Source organism: Narcine bancroftii, chromosome 2 (assembly GCF_036971445.1).
Source record: "Narcine bancroftii isolate sNarBan1 chromosome 2, sNarBan1.hap1, whole genome shotgun sequence".
Lineage (NCBI taxonomy): Eukaryota > Metazoa > Chordata > Chondrichthyes > Torpediniformes > Narcinidae > Narcine > Narcine bancroftii.
This window is the reverse complement of record NC_091470.1, coordinates 256,607,159-256,633,168: the sequence shown is the minus strand read 5'-3', so window position 1 is coordinate 256,633,168 and position 26,010 is coordinate 256,607,159. Positions and strand designations below refer to the sequence as shown.

At 41.4% G+C, this 26,010-nt stretch overlaps 1 long non-coding RNA gene across 1 annotated transcript; it reads left to right on the top strand.

Moving 5' to 3' along the window:
* Positions 1-95: 95 nt before the first annotated feature.
* Positions 96-24,038, top strand: LOC138752680 (uncharacterized). The gene is made up of 5 exons (XR_011350830.1): positions 96-181; positions 18,627-18,826; positions 18,932-19,258; positions 19,901-20,019; positions 23,651-24,038. It is a non-coding gene; the product is annotated as an uncharacterized lncRNA (long non-coding RNA).
* The last annotated feature ends 1,972 nt before the right edge of the window (positions 24,039-26,010 follow it).

The window sequence follows — 26,010 nt, the reverse complement described above, 5'->3', positions numbered from 1 at the left end:
AAAGTTTGGGGTGCATTTACTAAGACCGTAGTATTGAAGGTAGAGCTGTTGTCTATGAACAGTTGTCTGAAACTTGTGCCCTTGGGTGCAGGTGATGCAAAGCCAAGTGGAGAGCAAGGTGTCTGCTGTCGATTGGTTTGACCGGGAGACAATGACCAGCCTCTCAAAGCACTTCATTATGGTAAGTGTCAGAGCCACCAGTTATTGGTCATTGTGTTTTTCTTCAGGACTGGAATGATGGTGGCCATCTTTCAACAAGTGGAGACTGTGTCCTGTTGTCATGAGAGATTAGAGATGACTGAATATGTCTCCCAGTTGATCTGCACAAGCTCTCGGGACATGTACCATAATTCTGTCTGGGCTGGTCACTCTCCAGGGATTTACCCTTTAAAGACCACCCTGACTTCAGCAGTAGTGACCATGGATATGACAACATGTGGTAATTGACAAAGATGACACTCCCCAATGGCTCCTCTGCAAGTTGAGCACAAAATATGTCCAGCTCATCAAGGAGTGTTGCTCTGTTGCATTCTGTGCTGCTGGGCTTTGATTTGTTCTCTGAAACAGCAATCCCTGTGTGTCTGTGATGTTTTCTGGTAAGTGGCAGCTGGGGAGTGCAGGAGAGGATGATGAAGAGAGCGTGAGGGAGCCGGGGAGAGTGGAGGGAGATAGCAACTGTGGGTTGGCATGCATAGTGGACCAGGAGCATCAGGGAGGTCAGAGTGAGGGGAACTGGTGTGAATGGAGAGAAGCTGGGGGGCTTTGGTGAGAGGAGGGAGGTGGCGAGAAGGGAGGCATTAGTGAGTGCGGGGAGTTTTAGAGAGTGGAGTAGGTTGGTGAGAGTGGCTGACATGAGTAGGAGGGGAAGGCTCTTGAAGAGAGTACGAGGCCCATGGTAAGAGTGGGAGGTTCATTATGAGAGTGGGAAGTACGATGCAAGGGTCGAAAGTATTTGTTGAGAGTTGGAGGAATTTGGCAGGAGTGAGGGGTGCTTTGAGAGAATGTGAGGTACCTGGCGAGAGTGGAAGAGTCTTGCCGGGGGAGCGAGGCTCTTGAAGAGAATGCAAGGGACTTGGCGAGCGTGCTATGCACAGGCGATTGTGCGAAGCACTTGAGAGTACATGGCACTTTCCGAGAGTGGGAGGAACTTGCTGAAGGTAGGAGGCAATTGGTGAGAGTAGAAGGCACCTGGAAAGAGTACTGAGGAGGTCTCAAAATGTTTGAAGGGCAGCAGAGGGAGGATGACATTGTGGGTGCGACGGTGCAGAGCAAGCTCTCTTGTCTACTGAGAATTTACAATTCATAAATTGAACAGTGCACATGCAGAGGTCGCTGAAAAGTGTGGGAGTGTATTCTCTTCCTGGCTGTGGTGGTTTTTGGAAGATTTTGCATTGCAAAGTCTTTGACTGTGTCTGAGTGCTATGGGGGCAGCAGTGACTGGCAGATTGACACAAGCAGTTTCTGGATTTCAGTGAGAGCAGAGTCGTTATCGTCCAAAAGCCCCTTCCCAACAGAGGACTTTTGCTCAGGACCACTGGGGGACAAGGAATGTCGATGGCTTCTCAGACTCATGAGGCTGGAGGTACATTGAGCTGATCCGGAGGCAGAGATCTTTCCCTGCACAGAGAAGAACAGCACTACAATTCCATCACAGACATACCTGTGGAGACTCCCAACATTTGAACTCCCTTCCCTGCACTGCTCTTCAGCAAAATTGATTAATGGCTTGCTCTGTTGATTTAAAAAACGGTGTATCAAATCAGCAGACTTGGATAATTACTGACTGCTTAGGTTTTTCATTACGGCAAGCTGCAGCTCTAAGATGGTGACCACTCGGTCCTATGGACCAGTTACAGCTCCTGGAGGAAGGGCTCCTGCAAAGTTGTTGCCTTTTAGATTACTGACTTTGGACAATGCCACCTAATGCAATAGACTCCTCTATTCGTCTGGATGATGGTTTAAAAGCTCTATCTCTGGGTAGGAAGGAGGGTATCGTTGTGGCAGATAGATTCATGGGAAGTTCATGTTTTTCTTGCGATCCACTAAAGAGGTGTCCCTGGCCCTGAGTAGGGGGTCTGACAGTGGGTGGCTCTTCATGCCAGTGAAGCTGGTGATGGCCCCTGTGGAGAAGGTTGTCCTATTTATTTGTTATGTCATAGACGAGCAGCAATATAAATTTAGCAATAAAACAATATTTTTATTAATAATCACTAATAATATAACATCTTACTTAAATCAAAACTTGAACACAGGTACATTTGCACATATCTGAGACAATGAGTCATCAGACTGCCTTTAACTCAAGAATCCTTGTCTAATTCCTTCCAGAGATGTGTTTTTTTATACAAATGACTGTTACAACTCACTTCTTCCTTGCATAGGGAAAATGAAACTTGTGACTTCCATGATGCTTCCAAAAACCCACGCAAGGGTCAGACAAAACGACCATCAAAATGGTCACGATCCAAATGCAAGAATGATCTTGCTTCCTTTACCCAGATATGGGTCAATCAAAATGACCATTACAATGGTCATAGTAGATCACTGTTTCCCCTGACAAGGAGAAACAGCGGAAGTGTCCATTTCACACAGACCTCACTTCATTTCTGCCTCTTGTGGATCTCTGGTTACTTATTAATAAATCTTGCTTCTTCAAGTGTCTCAATCACATGATTTACTTGATCAATACTGAAATTTTTTCTGTTTCAATTTCTCAAAAACATGACTCAATCATATGACTTTGTAAATGTCCTCTCTGGTCTTTCTTCCTGAAATAACAACCATTGTCTCCCAAACCTTTAACTTTGTCTTCCAACTTGATGGTCCCAAGAGCTATGGATGATTTTGCTGTGAAAAGGTTTTGTTATAAAAGGTTTTCAGCTTGTGTTAACCCTTAAAGTGTGGTTACAAAATAAAATGTGAGTTTATAACATACCTAATGTGGCCATTCTCCCTCACCTGAGGTCTCTGGGTGAGGTGAAGTCGTAGACCGCCCTGATGCTGCTTATATCCATCTGTATCTGGTTTTAAGTTAGTGTATGGATTTAAACAGCATGTGCTCATGCAGTTGGCAAGGGGTGGAGATGCTGAGGGTCAGTTTCAGGTGGACTTTGAAGGAATCCTTTAGCTTGTTTTCTAGGCCATGGGACATCCACAATGACAGGAATATAAGACATAAGGGCATATTTGGAGGGATTGCCCGAACCGGAGAGCTGCTGAGTACACCTTGACAGTGTGGGGGGAGGTGGGGGAGGTGGGAGAGGGGGTGGGGGGGTGGTGGGTTACTATTATGGACTGGAAGGTTGGAAACACCTCCAGGGCTCTCCTCTGGAGGGGCGAAAGCTGATGGCTTCCTCTAGCCAAGCCTAACCCAGAAGACCCAATAGTCTCTGGGGTCTAACAAGGATCTGAGGGAGTTGGGGGGGAGTGATCGGATGCCAGAGGCAGAGGTCTCCTCTGACATGGGATCAAATGAAGTGGGATGAAATTCAGGAGGCACACCCAAGGATCCTGATGGACAGGGATCACCAGATGGAGTTGATTTACCCCCGGTAAAGCCGTGTACTCGGACTCTGCCATCCCGGAGCTGGAAAGTGGTCCTGCAGCACAGAGGCAGGACTTGCCCTCTGTGGAGGCTGTATCCTCTGAGCATGTTCTCTAAGTTAGTGGGCGATCATGCTGCTGGTGGGGAGAGGGGGGGGGGGAGGCTGGACTTGCCCTCAATGCGGTCTTCTGGTGGGACAGTGGCAGGTGGACATCCTGCCCGAGGACATGCAACCCTTTGAGTGAATCAGCACCCATCTCCTGCTCCTGGGGATCGACCTGGTTGCCACTCGGAGACCTAGCTGGCCAATTGGCAGAACTTGAAGGTGAAGGTCTTTGATTGGTTGGGGTACTAGTCGAGCCTCCTCCATGCAGTTTTGTACCAGGACACTGTTCATCAATGAGCTGGTGGAATCAATGCTGCAGTACCTGCTAGTCACCCTGGTCCCTCCCACTGTTTTTGTCCCACAACCCAGATGTAGTAGGTGGACATCTTCTAGGTTAACAGGATTCCCTGGGATCACTGCAGCAGTCCTGAGTCTCTTGATCATGGAGGCGATCAGTTACTGGTGTACATCCTGACCTAGCTTGTGTCGCTCCATCTCAGGACCCTGCAGAGATACATTTACACTGAGCATCCTTCACAATGATGCCTGCTGGCCATCTATTTTCTTCTCCGGGGATGCTGCCTTTGGGAGGGTATGCGGCTCCCTGGGTGAATATCAGTTATGATGCTATGTGGGAGCTCCCCATGTTTTGTTGCGTGCTGTTGTGGGTCTGGGGCATGGTCTCTGCTGGAGGGGCTGGTCTCTATCCTGTGGTAATGGGGGATAGGGAGGTTGGGGGAGTGGAGCGATCCTGGCCGTGATGACCCCTGATCAGCTGGAGTTGTCAGACCCAAGACCTGATGTCTTTTTTGAGACCTGGCCTGGCACAATGTGAGCCCCTTGTGATTCACACTGTGCCATTCAGAGACATGCCGAAGCAGTTCCTGTATGGGCTGCTCCTGCACACTTTCCACTTCCTCACCCTCGTCACCCATCTGGACACACCACGGTGGTCCATTTTACCACCTGGCGATGAGTGGATACCCCATTAGAGGTTTCTGTACATGTGAGTCCTCCCTTTTACATTGGGGACCTGGGGTGAAGGGTGTGCATTGTGTGATGCCGTGTATCCACTTTTGGAGCCGGTTCACTGAAACCCCTGCTGCCTGTCACTTCTGTGGCTGGGAGGTGACTCTGAACAACGCAAAAGTGGAGTGCAAAAGATTGCAGACCCTCTTCGCCTTCCTGAACGGGCTGCTCCTCAAGTTCTGGCTGCACTTCAGTCCCTTGCTCCAGTGTGGAGGGAGGTCATACCCTCGGTGGATCTCCTTGTGGGGTTGTTGCTGAGCCTGGCCAAGCTGGCCATTCATGGGTCAAAGCAGCAGGCCATTGAAGGTTTCAAGCAAGCTGACTGCCTTCCCCTCTTTTGGGGTTAAGTCCAGGCCCATGTGGTGTGGTAGTGTGAGCGTGCAGTGTCCAAGAGGATGGTGGGTGAGTTCCGGGAATGGTGGGTCCCCCAGGTGATTGAATGTGTGATCAGTAGTGATAACCGGATTTCAATCTGAATCTGTAAAGTGTACGTATCAGAAGGGCAGTAGAAATTTACTGCTTATTCCACATCTTCCACAATGTTAATGGTATGTTTAGATGTAGCTCTGTGTTTTGTCATGCATTGTTATTTGAATAAACATTTGTAAAAAGGGTCAGTACTGACGGAGCATAGATGGATGCATGTGGGAGGGTAGAAGGGAAAACTGAGAAGTGGGGGAGAGCGAAGGAAGGGAGTGGAAAGCTGGAGGGGAGAGGGATAGTGGAAAAGAGGCACTCGGGAGTGAGTTAATGGAAATTGGAGAAGTATTCTTCTTCACCTTCTGCCCCATTATCCATACAAATGAATTTCAAGAAGTTCTGTGGCTGTCCACTAGGTGGTGAGCAAGTAGCGCCTTGGGAAATTCATTCCCACTCATCCTCTAATACTATATTTTAAAAATATTTTATTGAGTTTAATCAAAATGTATGATAGATTCCTAAGTAACCAAAATACATATATATTTCTATTGATTATCATATTATACATTAATGATAATACATAAAATCACAATCAAATCCATAATTATTTATTGCCCTCCAAAAAGGAAATAGAAAAAAAACACTAACTTTAACTAAATGGAAAAAAAACAGTTGCTCTAACCCCTCCTACTAAACAAGGTTGAATTAATGTTATTAGTAGCTTTGAATCAAACAGCGACCTTTGGAGGTCCAGCAAAGCATACCAATCTACTACATCCATGTACCTTATAACCATATAACCATTTATGGAGTGGAAACAGGCCATGTTGGCCTTTCGAGTCTGCACCGGTTCACTGATTTTGTGCACCCTCTTTAGGCATTGGACCCGGTAGATCTTCATTCAATAATGATGGGCGAATTCAATGCAGGTGGAATCAGACGTAGAAATGTTTGTAAAACGTGCAGTTCAATACTTCTGGGCACATTCAATACAGGGTCAACTAGTCTGAGAAATGTTTGTGAAATGCATCTTGATTGATTTTATCTATCAGTATCCAACCACCAGATGTCAAACTAACATGTCTGCAGTTCATCCTCCAGGCCCATTTGTGCCAAGAAGCACAGGGCAAAGACATAACCCAATGTTGCAACTGTATCCATAAAGATTTAAAGATGGATAAGAGAAGGGGAAGAAGGGAGAAAAAGAGAGAGAGAGCTTTGTTATATGTATAGGAAAATAGTGTTCTCTGGGGGTACTATAATTTTCCAACATATCAATTTTCTGAGGTAACAACTCCTGTGACTAACTTTTTTGTCACTTTCTTCCAATTTTCTTCTCAAGTCGTTCACTTCCATTTCTACAGCCGTTTCTCGTTCTTCCACATTTTCTAATCTTTTCCCTATTTCTGTCATGACCTGCTCTATTCTACTCACTTTTTCTTCTGTACTTTTCATTTCACTAAATTCTAATGTCAACCATTCTTTTAATGCTCTCATTTGTTCTTGGGAAAAAAAAACTTTATCTATATTCTGTCCATCTGTTTTACCTTCTATTTCTCTGTGCAGATCTTGGTCTTCTTCTTCCTCTTCTTCTGCGTCTGTACCTGCGTTTGTGTCTTCTACTTCTCTTCCTTGTATCTGTGTCTCTGACTTTCTTGTTGAGTTGCTTGCCTCACTTTGATGGGCTTCTTCTTGCTTGGCTTCTTGCTGTTGGTCCTCTTCTTCTGGGCTACTCATCTGTTGGGCCTCCTGTTGCTGCTCTTCCTTCCTATCACTCCCTTTCCTGTTACTTTCCTCTTCTTCCAGCTGAGAGCCCTGGTGTCGGGCATCCCTCAGCTGGTCGCACTGTGTTTGCCCCCTCCTCAGCTGGGCCCCCCTCCCGTCGGTGTTCTCCTTTTCCTTAGTGAGCGCACTGCATATGCGTGACTCCTCACACATGTGCATTTGTGCACTTTTGTTTGGCTCAGAGAGCCATTTTTGCATTCCAGCGGTCGGGAGGTCGCGACTCCGCAGGGTCGTCACCAACCTTGGAAACGGGCTCTCTTCTCCACGACGGCTCCCTGTTTCTTCATGCAGGTAAGACCTTCTTCTTTCTCTTCCGGCATCTTTTCTTCATTTTTTTAAGTTAGGTCATCTTAAGTCACAAGAACAGATGCAGTTGAAGGAATTAATTTTAAAATATACGAGTTTGTTTCCTGATGTTCCAAAAAGGACATCAGTGATTTATCACGATGTGGATGTTGGAGAAGCAAGTCCCATTAAACAACACCCATCCAGAATAAACTAATTAATCAGATTGTGGTAGTGATCCATAAATAGACACTCTGTCATTTCAAATGTGACTTTAATTTTCTTAAAATTACGTATAATTTTCTCTAGACTCCAAAAGGACATGGTATTCTGTAAACATTGTAAGTGGGTAGGTGGAAATTCATCTTTCCATTTCAACAGGATTTCTCCTCTGGCCAGCAATGTAGAAAATGCTTAAACTTGTCTTTGACTGACATTAAATTTATATTCTCATCTTTGGGAAAACCAAATATTGCTATTAATGGACAGGATTCAAAATTGATTCTGAAGATATCTGAAAAAGTTTTAAAAATATCTGTCCAAAATGTTCCTAATATGAGTCAAGACAGAAACGTGTATCAAAGAGGCTTCAAAAATTTTACATTTATCAGAGAATAGATTGATGGCATTATAAATTTGAGACAGTTTAACTTTAGAAAAGTGTATTCAATGTACCACTTTAAATTGAATCAAACTCTGTCTTGCACACAGAATTATTAATAAGGCCTAGAATTGTGAACCAATCTTCCTCTGCAAAGGATAAATTAAGATCATTCTCCCATTCAGTTTTGATCTTACTTAAGGAAATTGTTTTTGTATTCAATATTTTATAATATAAAGTGAATATTATACCTTTATGTACAAAATGTAGTTCAAAAAGTTTGTCTATAAAATTCAGACCTCTAATTTTTTTCATTTGATTTTTCTGAGTCTGTCCTTTAAAGTCAGAAATATTTTGTTTTTTATTAAATTCAATTGGGTGCACAGAAAAATGGCACCAGAGTTGCAGTGATTCCGTTTTAGATGGCATTTAATGAAACTATTAGCATCTGTAATAGAAGTGGGCACAGAGCATTGAACTATAAAGCAACAGTCCGAGAAACCACAAGGTCACAAAATATAAGAGCAGAACTAGACCAATCGGTCTGTCGGGTCTGCTCTGCTATTTAATCATGAGGTGATCTCACACTCAGCCTCACACCCTGGCCTTCTCCCCATAACCTTTGAAACCCTGACTAATCAAATACCTGTCAATTTCTGCCTTAAATACCCCCAACAACCTCATTTCCACTGCCACCTGTGCCAACAAGTTCCACAGACTCATCACTCTGGCTAAAGAAACTTCTCATTTCTGTTTTAAATTAATGCCCTTTTATCCTGAAATTGTGGCCTCTTGCCCTAGACTCCCCAATCATGGGAAACAACTTTGGCACATCTACTCTGTCCAGCCTTTTAGCATTCAATTGTCTCTGAGGTCTCCGCTCATCCTTCCGTACTCCAACAAGTACTGTCCAAGAGCCGACAAACATTCCTCATAAGTTAACCCTTTAATTCCTGGTATCATTCTAGTAAATCTTCTCTGAACCTTCTCCAATGCTAGCACATCCTTTCTCAAATAAGGCACCCAAAACTGTACACAATACTCCAAGTGAGGTCTCACCAGTGCCCAATAGAGTCTCATCATTACATTCTTGCTCTTGTATGCCATTACTCTGGGGCTGTAGGTTAATTGGGTGTAATTGGGAGGATGAGCTTGTGAGCCGAAATGGCCTGTTACTGTGCTATATGTCTAAATTTTTTAAAGTTTCTGCACTTTTCTCTCTATTCCACCCTGTTTGAATTATTGTAGCATTATTCCCAACACTGTTGTCTTATTTATTAATATTGTACTACCTGCTGTATGAGCTGACTTGTCAGGATAGCACACAAAACAAATCTTTTCACTCTATCTTGGTACACATGACACTAAAACAATTCAATTCACTAATGTTATTTTTGATACTTTCCTCACAATGATATTACAGTGCCAGCAACGAAGTTTTGAATCTGTTGCTGTCTGTAGGGAGTTTTTAACGTTCTCCCCATGTCTACATAGGTTAATTGGTGCATTTGGGGGAATGGGGTCATGGGCCGAATGGGGTCATGTACGCCTAAATTTTTTTAAAAATTAAAAAATCCAATCAACTTCCTCCAGATTTTGCAATGGAGCAATTTACTATGGTCAATTAAACAACCGAACCATAGGTTCATTGGGACATGCAAGGAAACCAGAGCATCTGGAGGAAAAACATGGGGCCGTGAGGAGAAGATGCAAGCTCCACTCAGAGAGCAGAAGTCAGTGTTAAGCTGGGGACTCTAGAGGCATGATGTATCAGCTCTATGAGCTCCACTGCATCACCTTTGGTTCAGAGGCAAGAGCACGAATGCTGAGTTAACACTAACTTAATGTTCAGGTGAACAGACCCACTCAAATGGAACTCTCTTAAATACTGTAGGTATAAAGAAAGAAACAAGCCCTCCACCATTGAAACCAGTTGAATGCAGTACCTCAGATAGGCTTAGACTTAGGAGAGACAAATAACCATTTTTGACATTCAACAGCATTTCTATCATTAACTTCTCTATTATTGGCACCTTGAGCGTGAGCATTAACCAACAAGCACCAGTTACACAGATGGAATGGCTACGAGTGTAGATTAGAGGCTGCACAATTTGCAGCAGGTGACCTTTCATTTAGTGTTCCATCATTGGAAAGAACAGGGCAGGAAATAACTTGGAATACTTTCTAATAACCCAGATATTTTACAGGCACCCCAATGAATATCTTGGACCTTTGGTCTCTCTCACCTTTGGTCTCTCTCACCTTTGGTCTCTCTCACCTTTGGTCTCCCTCACCTTTGGTCTCTCTCACCTTTGGTCTCTCTCACCTTTGGTCTCTCTCACCTTTGGTCTCTCTCACCTTTGGTCTCTCTCACCTTTGGTCTCTCTCACCTTTGGTCTCTCTCACCTTTGGTCTCTCTCACCTTTGGTCTCTCTCACCTTTGGTGTACATTAGTTGTAATAAGTCATCAATGAAATACAACTCAACAAAGAACCAACAATGTTTCCTCAAATTGTCACATTTACTACACAGAAGGATGAGGGCTGCAAGGCTCCAAATGCTATCAGTTGCGGCCTCCCTTCAGGCCTGATTTGGAAATGCTTTGATGTTCTTGCATCGTCGATGAGATTTAATCCTGAAGCCCTCTACCCAATAAAAAACTGTGATGTTCCTTCAACTTTTGTATGGCACTGTATCAAAAAGGGAATACTTTCCACTTCCAATGGCCAGGTGAATTTGAGCAATATATAAGCATATAACAATTACAGTACGGAAACAGGCCGTATTTGGCCCTTCTACTCCACACCAATTTAAGTGAAACTTCACTAGTTCCACCTACCTGCTGTAGCAGCTTTGTCAGTAACTTTTGTATCGAAAAATTGCATTCAAAACACTATTTTCAAATGGATCATAATTAATTTAAATGTTAATAATTAATTTAAATAATTAAAATATTTACTTGGAACAGAACCGCGTTATTGATAAACTACTCACAGGTGAAATATATTTCTGTCGACTAACTGTTGCTGAAAAAGATATAGTTTAACCAATAAACTACCCAAGAATGGCAAACGATGTTGCTTTCTAATTGTGCAAAAAAACCTCTCAAATGGTGTACAGGCAGTTAGTTCATCAACAGCTCTTGAATTACTGCTCTCTAATCAATAAACTGCTTTCAAATGAAGTATTGCTTAGTCAATTGATCATTTATCAAAGATGCAGAAAAAAAATCAATAAGTTGTTTTTAACTGCTGCATAATCTAGTCAGTGAATTGTTCCTGAATGTTGTGTGAACCATTCAATAGATTATTCCCCAGTGGCCATTAAAATGCTTTTTGAATGATTCAAATACCTATTAGCTGTTTCCACTAGTATTTCAGTTGTATCATTCAATGAATGTTTTTTTGAAAAGTAATTACTGTTGCAATATTGGAAAAGACAACAGTTAAATTCCACACCCCCAAGTGGAATGAATGTCCAATATGTTCCATGGGGTACCTGTAAATTAGCTGCTTTGAACTAAATCCTTTCATTTCTTGAATATTATTGAAGTTGGACTTGGCTGGGTAGGTGAAGAGTATTTCAAGATGACAGTACAAGGTTGCAGGGGCCACTTCAGGTCCGATGACCCTGCTACCTGCCCAGGGAATTCTTAGCCATGATGATGCAACCTGCCTTCAGCTAAAGAGGATGAAGCCATGAAGGAGTTTTACGGTGCCATCTGTCAAGCCCAGATGTCACACTCTGATGGTGCTATGATTGCTGCAGGCGACTTCCATCGCGCCAACCTGAAAGCAGTCTTATCATGGTTTCAATAGCATGTGAGCTTCGCCACCAGAGGAGAGAACGATCAAATTTACAAGGCTGCACCTCACCCCCACCATGGTTACTTAGATCACATATTTGTCCTAACCCTGGTGAACAGATCGCCAGCAAAGCAAACTAGTTCAGATTGTGTGGAAATCAGAACGTGGGGAGGAGGGGTGGTGGAGAGGAGGGGAGGGTGGCACAGCAGCATTGCAAGACTGCTTTGAGACCACAGACTTTGGCTGTTTCAAGGAGGTGGCCACCTACAATGGTCATGTAAACATAGAGGAGTACATGAGCTCAGTGACTGGCTCCATCAGCAAATACATTGATGATATCAATGAGATAAAATGCTTCAAAACCAGGGTTAACTGGAAACCATAGTTGGATGCAGAGACCTGCACTCTTCTCAGAGCTCGTAATGCTGCCTTCAGGATAGGAAAGGACGGCACTAAGACCAGCCAGGACTGAACTCTCCCATGCAATCCGTAGGGAAAAGCAGGGGTACGCAAATAAGATCCACAGACAGCTCTGCGATACCAGTGACATTTGGCAAGGGATCAAGACCATAACAGATCGCAACTCAACCTTTCAAGTTAAGGACTATTATGCTGTGATGTTTCTTTTTATTATGATAAAGAAACTTGGGTTCTTTTAAAACAACTATACTTTATTTGCTATAGAACTCAATTCATGAGAATGTAGAGGTATCCATCTTAAATCCAATTGAAGCTGGCAACAAACTAGTCTCTGATTCCCTCTAGTGGTCAAGAGGATCATTAGTACTCTTATCACTACATTCCTTTCCTTGAGATGTTTAATCTAACAATATGACACACAAATACAGTATTCAATTCAAAGTTCAACACAAATGTAAACACAACATCAGCACCACCAACTTTTTAAGTGTGCAGCTCTTTTTCTTTGAGATTCAGTGTGTCAGGTGCTTTGACAATGTATGGATCTTAACACAGGTGCTTGTGTCGGCTCTGCTGGCCCACTACTGTCTAGCCCTGGTGGTGTCTCCTCTGTTGCTGTACAGGCTGAATCTTCTGCATTGGTCTGTTACTGCAGTGTCTCTTGGATTTTCAGCAGGCTTTTTTTTTTGTTTGTAGGATCTTGGATTTACTTCCTCCAGGACAGTAGCCTTTATGTCCCAAGTGTTGGAATTTCTGCATCATACTCTGTCATGTTGTGCCAGTGACTTGTCATAAGCTGACTTGCCATAGTTTTCTTTTTGTCTCCATTGCAGATATTGTTGTTTCCATTTGACATCTGTTCTTGTTTGGGTTTGCAGAGTAGGGAGGTGTGGTGCGTAGTCTACTTCATCAGCTGATGATATTCCATGTTCAAGTAGTGAAGCTCTGTTACTCAATAGAGATACATGTGGATCTGAGCCACTGTCTAGTGCTTTCTTAAGCAACTATTTAACTATGTGAACTTCTTTCTCTCCTTTACTGTTTGACTGTGGATGCAGAGGACTTGAAATCACCTATCAAAAATCATACTCTTCTGCAAAGTTCTGGAATTCTCAACAATTGTAGCATGGTCCATTGACACTGTAGACAATTTAAGGAATTTCATGTCTTGCAAAGATCAATTTCATATATTTGATCACACAAGCAGCAGACATATTAGGAAGCTGTACAATCTCCGGATGGTTCAATAGTCATTAACCAGCAAATAATTGTTTCCATCAATGTGGTGCAGAGCAGTCCCATCTTTCTGCCATGGTTCTGCTGGAACATTAGTTATTATCATGGGTTTCTTTGTCTGCTTTGTGTGATGCTTCAAACCATCTGGTCAATGTCAGCATTTATCCCTGGCCAATAAACAGCAGTTCTTGCCCTCCTCTTGCATTTTTCCATTCCAAGGTGCCCCTTGTGCCGCCTTTTCAGCATCTCGTCTCAGTGAATGAGGAATGACAATTCTGCTCTGTCTGATTAGAAGCCAATTAACAACAGTCATCTCAGCTCTGATGTTTTACTATGGCTGACATTCACCTCTTGGCAATCCTTCATTCAGATTTTTGATGACCTTCAGTAGAATTTTTTTTTTCTGTTTCAGCTGGAATCTGCTTGGATTTCATATCAGTGATTTCGTGATCAAGTCACATGGAGATTCACATCTGTCTCTGTGGAACTCTCATTGTGTGCTTCACTCTGTGTTGATGCTCTGGATAAATGTATCAGTTAACGCAATAGATTTCCCTGATGTGGACGCCCTCTTGACTAGGCGCAATTTTAATATGCTTTATCAGTCCATCAGGGACTACTGTGAACCTGTGGTGGTGCTCTTTATTAACTTTCACCTTGAGTTTATATGTACCTTTCATGTCAATACTCTGACCATTGTAGGCATTGAGCTGTACAGGATTTGCATGGATGTATGGCTTTTTCTTCATTGCCCTGATGTGCTCAGAGATCAAATTGACCTTTGCCCCGTGTCAAGCTTGAAAGGAATATTTGTTCCATTTGTATGCAATGATAAAGTCTACTTATTCTGCTCAACTCTGATCATGCTTGACTGTTCAGTATCTGTTGGTTTATAGTCTTTCTGCACTACTATGCCAATGAATAGTGTATCACTGAGGTCAGTTTCTCCAATCGTATTTACAGTGTCCACACTTTCACTTCTGTTGTGTTTCCCTTTGGAAAAACATTGATTTGCTTAATGATTCTGCCCTTTGCACTTATTACAGACTTTCCCATAGGTGGGGCATAGTTTTGGTGCATGTTGAGTGCCACACTGTTTGCAATTGAATATCTATCCATCTTTTTGTTTCCTCAATCTCATTTTTTGTTTGTGTGTGTGGACACACACTGTAGCAATATCTATGCCTTTATTTTCACTGGCTTTTGCGCTCTCACCAAACTTTTTCATGAGCTGCAAAGCTAATTCCTTGGTGTGGCATATCTTCACAGCTCCAGCTAAAGTATGCCCTGTGTTTCAGATTATGTTGTGTTTGTATTGTATATAGATATGTTTTTGGGAGATAAATTGAGGCAGGATTTTTAGGGTAGGTCACTTACAAATACTTTAAAACCGATCTTATTTAAATACTGGAGCTCGACAAGACAGGCTGGCGCCAAGAGCCTTTGCAAAAGGTTTGGAGAGTGCCCAAAAGATGTCACTTATGGATTATTGTTTACAAAAAGGCAACAGATGAAAGAACACATTGGAGCTGCAGGCTGTCTGGAGTGGAACTTGCTGTTCTAAGTGGGTCATGTGGTTTTGCAAGCAGCAAGAGTAAAACAGGCTTTCTGAGAGAGAGAGAGGGGGAGACAAATTTAGTTGGGCAGTTTTACAGTCAGCAGCAGCTGGGACTGGAACTGGGCAAGCTGGCAAGCTTGTGGAAAACCCCATTTGGAAGAAGGGTTGTTTGTGCTTAGTTCAGTCTGGTCAAAGCCCTTGTGGTTCATGCAAGAAGACTGGCTGCCTAATGTTTCACTTGAAATAAGAGAAACAAAAAGGAACTTTGTGGTGACCTGAAAGAAACAGGTTATCATTTCGAGCACCCTGAGAGGGCAAGTTTCTTTAGCAAGACACTGAAGTGGAATCAGTTGTGGGTGCCCACCAAACAACAAATCTCTCTCTGAAAACCGACAAGTGGTTTTCTGAGTGGTAACCATTCATCTTTCTAGCACCAAAGCCTGGTGAACTTTATAAATGTTAAATTCTGTGCATAGTATAAGAATTGCCTGCAACCAGTGAACTTGGAGGAATGAGAAGTGAGATAGGACTGTGAATCAAAGAACTTTTCTGAACTTACATACACATTACATACACGTGCACTTAGAATTAAAAGGGAGTTAAGTTAATAGTGATAAAGTATGATTCTGTTCTCATGTTTAAAGATAATTACAAGAAACTTTTGTTTAAGTAATCATTTGTCTTGGCGAATATCTATTGCTGCTGGATTTTAGGGTCCTCTGAGCTCGTAACACCTGTCTCTTGCAGCAACTTCTCTCTCACTTTCTTATCAATAATCCTGAACACAATTTGATCACAGACCATTGAATCTTGCAGCGATTCAAAATTGCATGTTCTTGCTTTTAATTTTGTTTTTTAAAAAAAAAGTATCAAAGCTCTTTGGCTGCAGTAGCATGCACGAGCAAAACATGTATCTCTCGAACGTTTCATTTTTCTTTGGTGAACAGTGATTATCAAACATCTCAATAATCTTGTCGAACTTGCCCTGGTCTTCTGCCTTGACAAAAACCAATGTGTTGAAAACTTTTAGTGCTTGAGGTCCTGCCACTGTAGTAGCAGTGAAATCTTCCATGCATCAAATTTGTTATCAAGTCCAATGGCATGCAGATGCAGCATGCATCTTTGAACAACCTCCACTTGTGGTCAACATATCCAGTCCAATTTACAGTATCAGGCATTTTCGCACTTTCCATTTCTCTGCTGATAATGAGTAATGCACACTCCTGGTGTTTCTACTACTCCTGGTGTTTCTACTACTCCTGGTACCATGTGATGTTTCTTTTTATTGTTATAAACTTGGGTTCTTTTAAAACAACTATACTTTATTAGGTATGGAACTCAACTCGTGACTGTGTGGAAGCATCCATCTTGAATCAAACCCTTTGAAAGTTTAACAACCCTTTTGAACTTCACTGGAATTTCAGCCTATTATTCTGGAATCAAATCTCTGGAGAAGAACATTAGAATTATAGAATGCACAGCAATAGCTGGAGACTTTGATATCCTTTATACATTTTCATTATTTGCAAGATCTCACCAATTTAGCTTCTCGTTGCTTCTCTTTCTTGAAGCCTGAAACGGATTCCTTTTACTATTTGTCAATTTGAGAGCAAGTAAACCAGACCTGACTTGATAAAGGGTTTTAGCCTGAAACACTGGACATTCTTTTACCCCCACTGATGCTGCTCAACTCGCTGAGTCCTTCCAGCAGGTTGGTTGTGCTCCAGATTCCAGTAACTGCAGTCTCCTCTATGTTTTAAAAAAATATATTTTATTTTAAAAAGTTATACTCTAGATTGCCTTCACCAAATTTCAAACATTCAAATTCATAACAATTCAAAGTGTACATCTAAATTTCTGCATGACTTTCAGTTTTTTTTGGGGGGGGGGCGGAATTATTTAATTTCTGTATCATCTTTGTTTATGGATTTACCTTTAATGAAAACAGTAACCTCGCATCTCTTTGATCAAAACCCACCTTAATTTGAACATCTTCATTAAATCTTTCCTCATCTTCTTCTGAGTACTGCTCCTGCTTGCTTTTGAGAAATCCCTGATCACAGTACTATTCCAGTGAACCTGCACTCTCTCTGAGACTTTAATATCCTCCATCATGAGGCAGCATTACTCCATCTGAGGCATTATCTGTGACTTTGAAAGATCTATTGAAACTTCCTGTCATTCATTTCTTCATACCCTTACCATGAAACAACATGTGCATTTAGTAATAGTTGGAAATTTTAAAAAATAACAACAGCAAGAGAAACTGAAATTTAATAAAACAAAATTTAAACAAAAAATGCTGGAAATAATCAATAGGTCAGCTGGTCTGTGGGGAGAAAAACAGTAATGTTTCAGGTGAAAAATCTTATCAATTGAGTGTCTGTTAATAATATGCACTCTGTTGTAATGTTGCTGTTGAACATTGCAGTATGAGGTTAATTGACAATAAATAGCTCTTACACTTTGAATGTGTATTCTCCTCACCCCAGCTCCATGTAATAAATCGTTCTCATCAAATTACGTTGAGTCATTGAACTAACATGGAAGGCCTTTCAGACCAGTCCTTCCAATAGCAGTTTATTAGCACAGTGCAGTCAAAACCAGTCTGATATTGGCACTCAGAACTGCCAATAGACCTCTACTTGAAATCCATCTAATAAACTGACTTCAGTTTATAATTTGTTACATCTCGCAAATCCAACATTTCTTGACTATTGCCACTCCCCTCTGAGAAGGTGGCGAGATAACTTCTCAGACCACTGCATTAGGGTTAGGATGAATGTGTTTCTACAATGTTACTAGAGTTTTGAGATGGTACAATGAAGGAACAACAATGCTTTTCTAAGTTACAATGGTGTGGAACGTTGTTCCCTTGTGCCCAATCTCCTTATGCAGGTAGATGGCGGAGATTTTGTCTTTGATAGATACTGTCAAAAAAAATTGCTAAATGCTGTATCATGTGCAGTATGCTCCCCTGATTCTTGTTTAATCTAACTATTATTCCGCTCCTGAACTTTGCTCAGGAAAACAGAAAACCAAAATTGGCAAATTGCCCAGTCAATATGTACAGTTCTTAACTAATTCATCAACCAGACTGGCTTTTCATTTCACATTTTCTTTTCTAATACACTTTCATAATAATTTTCAAATTAAGTAACTGGTTATATGGTTAAGTATTGAGTAATAGTGAATGCACCTCAAATTGTTTCACAATGCCTACAGTTTGCAATGACACTCTCCCAAATCCACTGTGTTTCTTGAGTATTAAGGGGGATAATCCAAGGATGTATGTTGAAAGAATTGGAATGGGCACAGAGAAAATAAGGACACTTTCAATGGAGTTGAGGTGAGAAAACACTGTGACCCAGTTCACCAACATCTTCATAGCTATGATGTTGGGAGTCTTACAGATATCTTCCACCTATTGTTAGGAGAAAGACATCAGCTGGTGACATTGACTCCACAAAGAAGTCCACTCCCTTTTTGGATGTCCTCAAAGGACCATGTAATAGATCGGAATTACTCGAGTTTGTGTGTGGACAATCTTCTTGGTTTTTCTCTAACTTCTGTTCAGCTAAACGCAGATCAGGATTGATCCCCAGGTCAGGAATGAACCCAAGTCACCGAAGTGGTGAGGCAGCAACAATCCCGACTGTTCCTTTGTGCCAAGCATTCTCTACGTGCTCTTCACACAGGTTGATCTGCTAAGGCCTTTGGGTTTTCACAACATAACAGCTGAAGAAAGAAAGAGTTAAAATGTGTATTTGAATAAGATTGTTACATTCCTGCAATACTTTTTAAACACATAAATTTTCTCACTTTGCTCTGTTTAGATGGTTGGTAATTATTCGATAATGAAGATGAATGTGTGAATTGACTGAACATCCATTAATGGAAAGCACTGGCTTTTGCTTCAAAATCATCTTTGAAGGGACTATAAGAGTGCTATTTGCATGTGATCGTAGAGTTGGGTTCACTGCTGGAACCTAACTGAACAATAAATAGTACCCAGGGTCCATTAACTCATGTCAAGGTAGTGATTTATACTAATATTCTGCTTCCTTGCTCATTTCCTTTTCTTCCTTCTCCTTGGATATATCATTAAATGTGTGCTTTCTGAATCTTATTCTTTCTGCAGATCCAAGCAACTCAGCTCCTCGGTGTGATACACAGCCCAGAACTTCGCCCTCATTCAGAGACCCTGGCTGGTGCACCTCCAATCTGTCTATTAGCATGCCCGTGAATAGTTTTGATGGCTAGCGATGTGGCCTTTAAGATCACTAACATCAGCTATGTGTTAAATGGGTCTCCATGCAGACAGCCAGAAACTACACCTTTGGGTACAAAGGCCAACAGGATCCTGACCACGGACTGTACATTATGCACATCTGGATAAAGATATCTTTTTGATAACAGGCTAGTAGACCTTGGAAGGCTTTTCAATGGCAAGATATCCCTGCACCATGTAAGTAGCTTCCATTTGCCTCGTGTTGCATCAAAGATGGTGGTACCGACGGAAAGCCAGTAAAAGCTGCAAACTGAGGCCTTATTTAAGCTTAATAGCAGGCCCTTCCACTCCACAAATCAATGCTCCAAATATACCCATGTGACCAATTAACCTAATAACTCCATTCATCTTTGGATCATGGGAGAAAAACAAAACTCCTGGAGGAAGCCTAAACGATCACAGGTAGACTTGAGAGAGTAGTGGATTCAAACTCGTGTCACTGGCACTGTAATAGCTTTGAGCCAACATTGTTGAAGTAAAGGCTGACATTCCATTCACCTTATGAAATGCCTTTTGTACCTACATGCTAATCTTGTTGTATTTCAGGCACCATCGAGCCTGACAAGAAAGTCATCGGCCACTAGTTTTCCTCACTTGGGTGTTTATGACAGTGCATTTCTGAAGGTATTTCTGTCCGTTCCTGAGGCACCATAAACCAAAGCCAATGATGGCTTCAACTGCCACTTGTTAAGATGGTCACCAGGTCCAGCCTGCAGCTTGTCTTTGTCCAGATAGACTGCACATGTCTGCCACCCTAAGGTTCCTGAGATGTTTGTCACAATCAGACTTGAAATATTGACTTTGTTTCCCTTCCCACAGATGGGCTCTGAGCTGCTGAGTACTTACGGCACTTTCTACTTTCATATCGTCATTCAGACATGGCAGGAAAGTTTGTCGTCTATTCGTGGAGTGTGGCAAGTGTTGTCTTCCTTTTTCAGGTGAAGGCAGAATTCTGCGGATATTGATACTGTCCCATTGTTGATCATCCTGTTTCGCTTCTCTGATCCAATCTGAGACTGCAGCTGTCCAACATGTAGAGGAACCCTCTAAAAATAACTCCCATTATCTCTCAATTGTGAACAAACATTTCCCACAAAAAAAGCAGCTCCAATCAGTGTTGTTCTGAAGCCTTAACTCTGATCCTCTCTCCACAGCTCTGCTGAGTATTTCCAGTAATTTCTGCTTTTACTTCAGATTTATACCATTGGTTGTTTTTGGTTTTCCTGGAGCACAGCAGTTATTGGTCCATTTTTCTGGCAAGTCACGAATTGATCAGATGAAGCTCTGCTTGCTCTCACTTTCAATGTCGAGTCTTTAATCTACCAGATGACCCAGCATCAAACTCTAAACCACATGACTATCCCAATAAATGAGATGATTGAAAATCAACCTCACAACTTCATACATTCAACTTAACAGTTGAAGTTTGGAGGCAATTCATGGATAGCTATGTCAGTATTCATTCCCTTTTAACCTGTAGCCAATCATTTGCCTTCTTCTTGATGAAGATTTAATCTTAACTCTAGGTCCACAGATGCAGCTTGAATAATTTCCAACATTATCTATTAACATTGAAAATAGTTCACTGTCCCTTTAGTATTCAGCTTTCTAGCTGAATAATTGTGAACCCGATTAATAACTTGATCTTGTTAGTCTAGTCAATAGACTATGTTACACTGATCCATGTTACAATTAATAAACTATCTGGTCAATGTATAGCTTTCAAATGCAGATAATCCAGGTGATAGGGTGACTTCTATGGGCTAATAATTGAGTCAAAATGGCTTGTGACTGGTACATAATTCACACATTAAACCATTTCAAAACCGTTCCTAACACCATTAATAGTTCAAAATCAGAATCAGGTTTATTGTCATGAACATGTGTCATTTTGTGGTACCAGTATTGTGCAGGACAAGATGAAAAATTATTATAAATTACAATGTTGTAAATACAAGATATAAAATAATAAATAAGTAGTGCAAAAAAAAAGGACCATTGTCCATTCAGAAATCTGATGATGGAGGAGAAGAAGCTGTTTTTATAATGTTGAGTGTGTGTCTTCAGGCTCCTGTACCTCCTTCCTGATGGCAATAGTATGAAAAAAGGCATGGTCTTGGTCATAAGAACGTAAGAAATAGGAGCAGGAGTAGGCCATCTGGCCCATCGAGCTGCTCCGCCATTCAATAATATCATGGCTGATCTGATCATTGACTCAACTCCACCTACTTGCCTTTTCTCTACATCCCTTAATTCCCTTTTTTATGTTAAAATCTAACTGAACCAAAAATATGTTTAATGAAGTAGCCCCAACCGCTTCCCTGTGTAGAGAATTCCACAGATTCACTACTCTCTGGGGGAAAAACAGATTGTTCTCATCTCCATCTTAAATCAACTCCCCTGAATTTTGAGGCTGGGTGTCGAGCTCATCGAAAGAACCAAAGACTTGTTGATCCAAACCAAGGCTTTTATTAGCAAAAGACAGGAGCTCTTCACAGGTGGCCGACCAGTCCGGAATGATCCCACCTGGCTAGGGACACAACCCTTTAAGGCCCAGACAGTAGGTGTGGCTAAGCTCTCAGCCAATCGCTGTAAACACAGTCTAGATACTGTAACTATATACACTACATACATTGGTGATAGATCTGTACTATCAAACTGGGTCCCCTAGTTCTAGGCTCACCTACCAGTGAAAACAATTTTCCTGCCTCTATCACTTTTATAATTTTTTATGTTTCTGTAAGTTCTCTATTCTTCTGAATTCGAGTGAGTATAATCCCATAAGATTTAGTCTCTCCTCGTAGGTCAACCCCCCTCATCTCCAGGATCAACCTGGTAAAGCTCCTCTGGTCTGCCTCCAAGGCCAGTATATCCTTCCTCAAGTATGAAGACCACAACTGCACACAGTACTCCAGGTGACCTCACCAGTACCTTATACAGTTGTAACATGACCTCCCAGCTCTTGAATTCAATTCCTTTCGTGATGAAAGCCAACATTCCATTTGCCTTCTTAAAAACCTGTTGTAGTACCTGCAACCCATTTTTTTTGCAATTCATGCACCAACACTCCAAACTCCTTCTGCACAACAGCGTGCTGCAGCTTTTCACTATTTAAATAATAAACTGCTCTTCTACTTTTCCTACCAAAGTGGATGACCTCGCATTTACTAACGTTGTACTCCTTCTGCCAGACCTTTGCCCACTCACCTAACTTAACTATATCCTTCTGCAGCCTCTCCACATTCTCTGTACAATTTGCTTTTCCACTCAATTTAGTATCCACCCACAAACTTGGCTACACTACACTCTGTTCCCTCTTCCAGCACCGACCTCTGCGGCACCCCACTTACCACTGTCTGCCAATAGGAAAACACCCATTTATCCTTGATGAAAGAAGCTGCTTTCTTGAGACATTGCCTCTTAAAGATGTCCTTAAGGGAGTGACGACTAATGTCCATACTGGCACTTGCTGAGTTCACAGCCCTCTCTCGCCTTTTCCTGTTATGTGCTTTGACACTCCATACTAGACAGTGACGCAGCCAGTCAGAATTCTCTCGACAGTGCACAGATAGAACTCTGCAAGAGCCTTTGGTAATATACTAAACCTCCTCAAACTCTAATGCACTGGCGTGCATTCTTCATGATTGCATCAGCATAATGGTTCCTGAATAGGTCTTCAGAGATGTTGAGACCCCAGAATCTGAAGTTTCTTACCCTTTGCACTGCTGACACCTCGATGAGGACCGGATTGTGTTCTCCTGGTTTCCCTTTCCTGAAGTCCCAATCAATTGCTTAGGTTTACTGATGTTGAATGCAAGGTTGTTGTGACACATTCAACGAGCTGATCTATCTCACTCCTGTCCTCATTGTCATCTCTGATTCCATCTGCAAAAACATGGTGTCACTGGCAAATTTTTAGATTTGAATTGTGCCTAGATGTCATAAATGTAGAGAGAGTAGAGAAGTGGGCCTGTGTTCAGTGTCAGTGAGGAAGAGATGTTCTTACCAATCCACACCGACTGGTCTTCTGATGAGGAAGTTAAGGATCCAGTTGCAGGGAGAGGTGCAGTGGCCCAGGTTTTGAAACTTGCTGACCAGCACTGAGGGGATGTTGAAGGCTGACCTGTAATTGATAAAAAAGCAGCCTACTGTTGCTCCAAATTATGACTAAAGTCCAGATAAAATTAGATTGTTTTGATGCACACATGAGAGTGCTTAATCCTTGTCAAATCACTGCATCATCCTATGCATAACATCCATTAATAAGGTGCATTTTACTCATTAGCTTGAATGGAGTATTGTACAGACATCGAGGAAGAACAAAGGAAAGGTTTTGAATTTATGCAGCACCATTGATAAGCCTCCTGAGATCCAAAGGTGGTACTTTCTTTTGCAATAACCTATGTAGAACAAGAATAGGCTTGTAGACCTAGGAGGCCAAGAGAAATAGCAATCTACAGATGATATCAGAAGCCACAAAAATGAAGGTTAAGTGATATACACATTAGATTGGAATTACACCATGAAATAGACTGTCAGATGTAATCTCAGTATTTATTGCTTTTACAGTGTGAACTCCACAAATGGAATGGGATGTGGGTGTCAGATCAAAGTCCACCAGAGTCAGCCCAAGTAGCCACTCATTAGTACACACTGATATTCTTGCACTCACTTCCAGCGAAGAAAAAGGTCACGTTGATTCCTTCTATGCCATCTCCCCGTGGGCAGTGAGAATGCTGAATGACCAAAGGAACTGCTCACACTCACCATTTGAAACAGTACTATTTATTCAACAATATTTATTGTTGTATATGTATATTTGTCCTGCAGATGTATTACTTGTCTGTATGTGCATAATGTCTGGTTGTGTGTTCGCACGTTTTGCACCAAGATCTTGAGAATGTTGTTTCATCATGATGTACTTGTGCAATTAAATAATAAATAAATTTGAACTTGAAATGGGTACGATACCCATTGATGCTTCAAGGAACTCAAAGATTAACTGAGCAATATTGAACTTTGCCAAGAAAATTGGTAAACTAGCAGCTGGTGTTAATATAGGCATGCATTAGCCATAATCCAACTTGAGAACTGGATTATCTTTGCCCAACTTCCTGGACTAGTTAGAATATCTGGAAATCCAGCAAATTTGCTGAACACAGGTGTCTCCAACTTTGCTTCTGAAATGAATTTCCATTGATCAGAAGCAGAGTTCAGCGAGGAATCTCTCACATGGATTTAGCTAGTACAACAGAAGGGAAATGTTTCAGCATTGCATCCACCAGAAGTCCTCTCTGAGCACCTGAGAAACTGTTGTAGCCAGCAGAGAATTCTAATTTAAAAATAACTAACACATAAAAACTTGGAGTTGACCTTTGCCATTTTTGGATGTCTTAAAATTTATATCATGGTAGAAAAGTGTGCACTCCTTGATTCTAAAGTTGCAAGTTTCTAATATAAATATAATATTGCTTTCTTGTGATCCATAGTGAGAGAATTTTTAAAAAAAATACATTATCTGAAAATTACTTGCATTATCACGGTCTGAGCTAAATAACATGACTTTTATTGGATTATTGGTTTACTTAAACACCATGCATAAGTTAAGCAGAATCCAAATCTAATTCTGAAATATAATGAAAGAATCATCTAAAAGAGCTACTGCTTAATTTTAAATGTCAAAGTCTGATAGAGGTCAATTAATTGATACAGCGCCGGCACCAAAACGAGGTATTGTGATTCACCCCCTGCCCCCTCAAACCCGTAGCACTAGTGTCACTAGTCTCCACATGATATAAACAGGTCGTTTGTCTGTTACATCAGAAGGAGGGGCAAGTCAGATTGTGCCCCCCTCCCCATGGTTACCTTAATGCCCTCTGCTAAGACATGTTCTAATGCTGTCCCTGAATTGACACAATCATAAGTACATCTAGATCATGTTTTCCTTCTCTGCTATTGCAAAGAGCTTTGGGGGGGAAAAAAAACCTCATTTTGATAGCATCTTTCACTTTTCTTTTAGGATGCTCCACAGCACTTCACAGCTAATGAGGAACCTTCTTCCAGTGCATTCTCAATAGTGTTGTTGCAAACAACTTGTGCACAGCAAGATACCACAAACAGTGCCATGATAGTTTCTTTTTAAAAATCATTGCCTGGGATAACCACTGTCCAGGCCGTAGACATAACTCCCTTGGTCTTATTCATGAGATATTTCACATCTATCTGAGATGGCAAACAGGGCATGGATTTACTGTGCTATCTAAAAGATGAAATCTCCAATTGGGTCATACCCTATTGATATTGCAGTGGGGTTTCTGCAAAAGACATAAAATCTCTAATTTCTCGTACAGAGTTGAAATTTCTAACAAAGAAACCACTGATACAGTATTGCAGCACATTCAGATATTTCTACCAAAGACCTCAAGTTAACCCCCCCCCCAAGTAATGTATAGATAACAGACAACCCCATGTTACAACTGTTCGACTTACCAAAATCACTTTTTGTGAATTCACAAATCACTACCCAAAAATTTGAGATACAGAATAAAATTCCCTCTCACAAATTTAAGTTAAATAAAGTAAATGAATAAATACTAACATCTCTTTTTCAACATGCACAGCTGGATGCACACTCAAATGATACAAATTCAAGTTATGGAAAATTGTGATATGGTCCAAACTCAAAGAACACATTCTCCCCATAATGCATGATTCATCTGTATTAATTTGAGTAGTTTAAAGCTATTCCCTCCCTTATAAATTTTCAAGTGGCCACTGGCAGGGTAGAAGGCATAGAGAACTGTAGTTCTCATATGACTTTAAAATCTGATGATCCCATTAGCTACCAATAAGTCTGTACAGTATTGCTCTCCCTTTCAAAGGAAAGATTTTAATGCATCAAAAGCAATTTAAAGAAGATTTCCTAAACC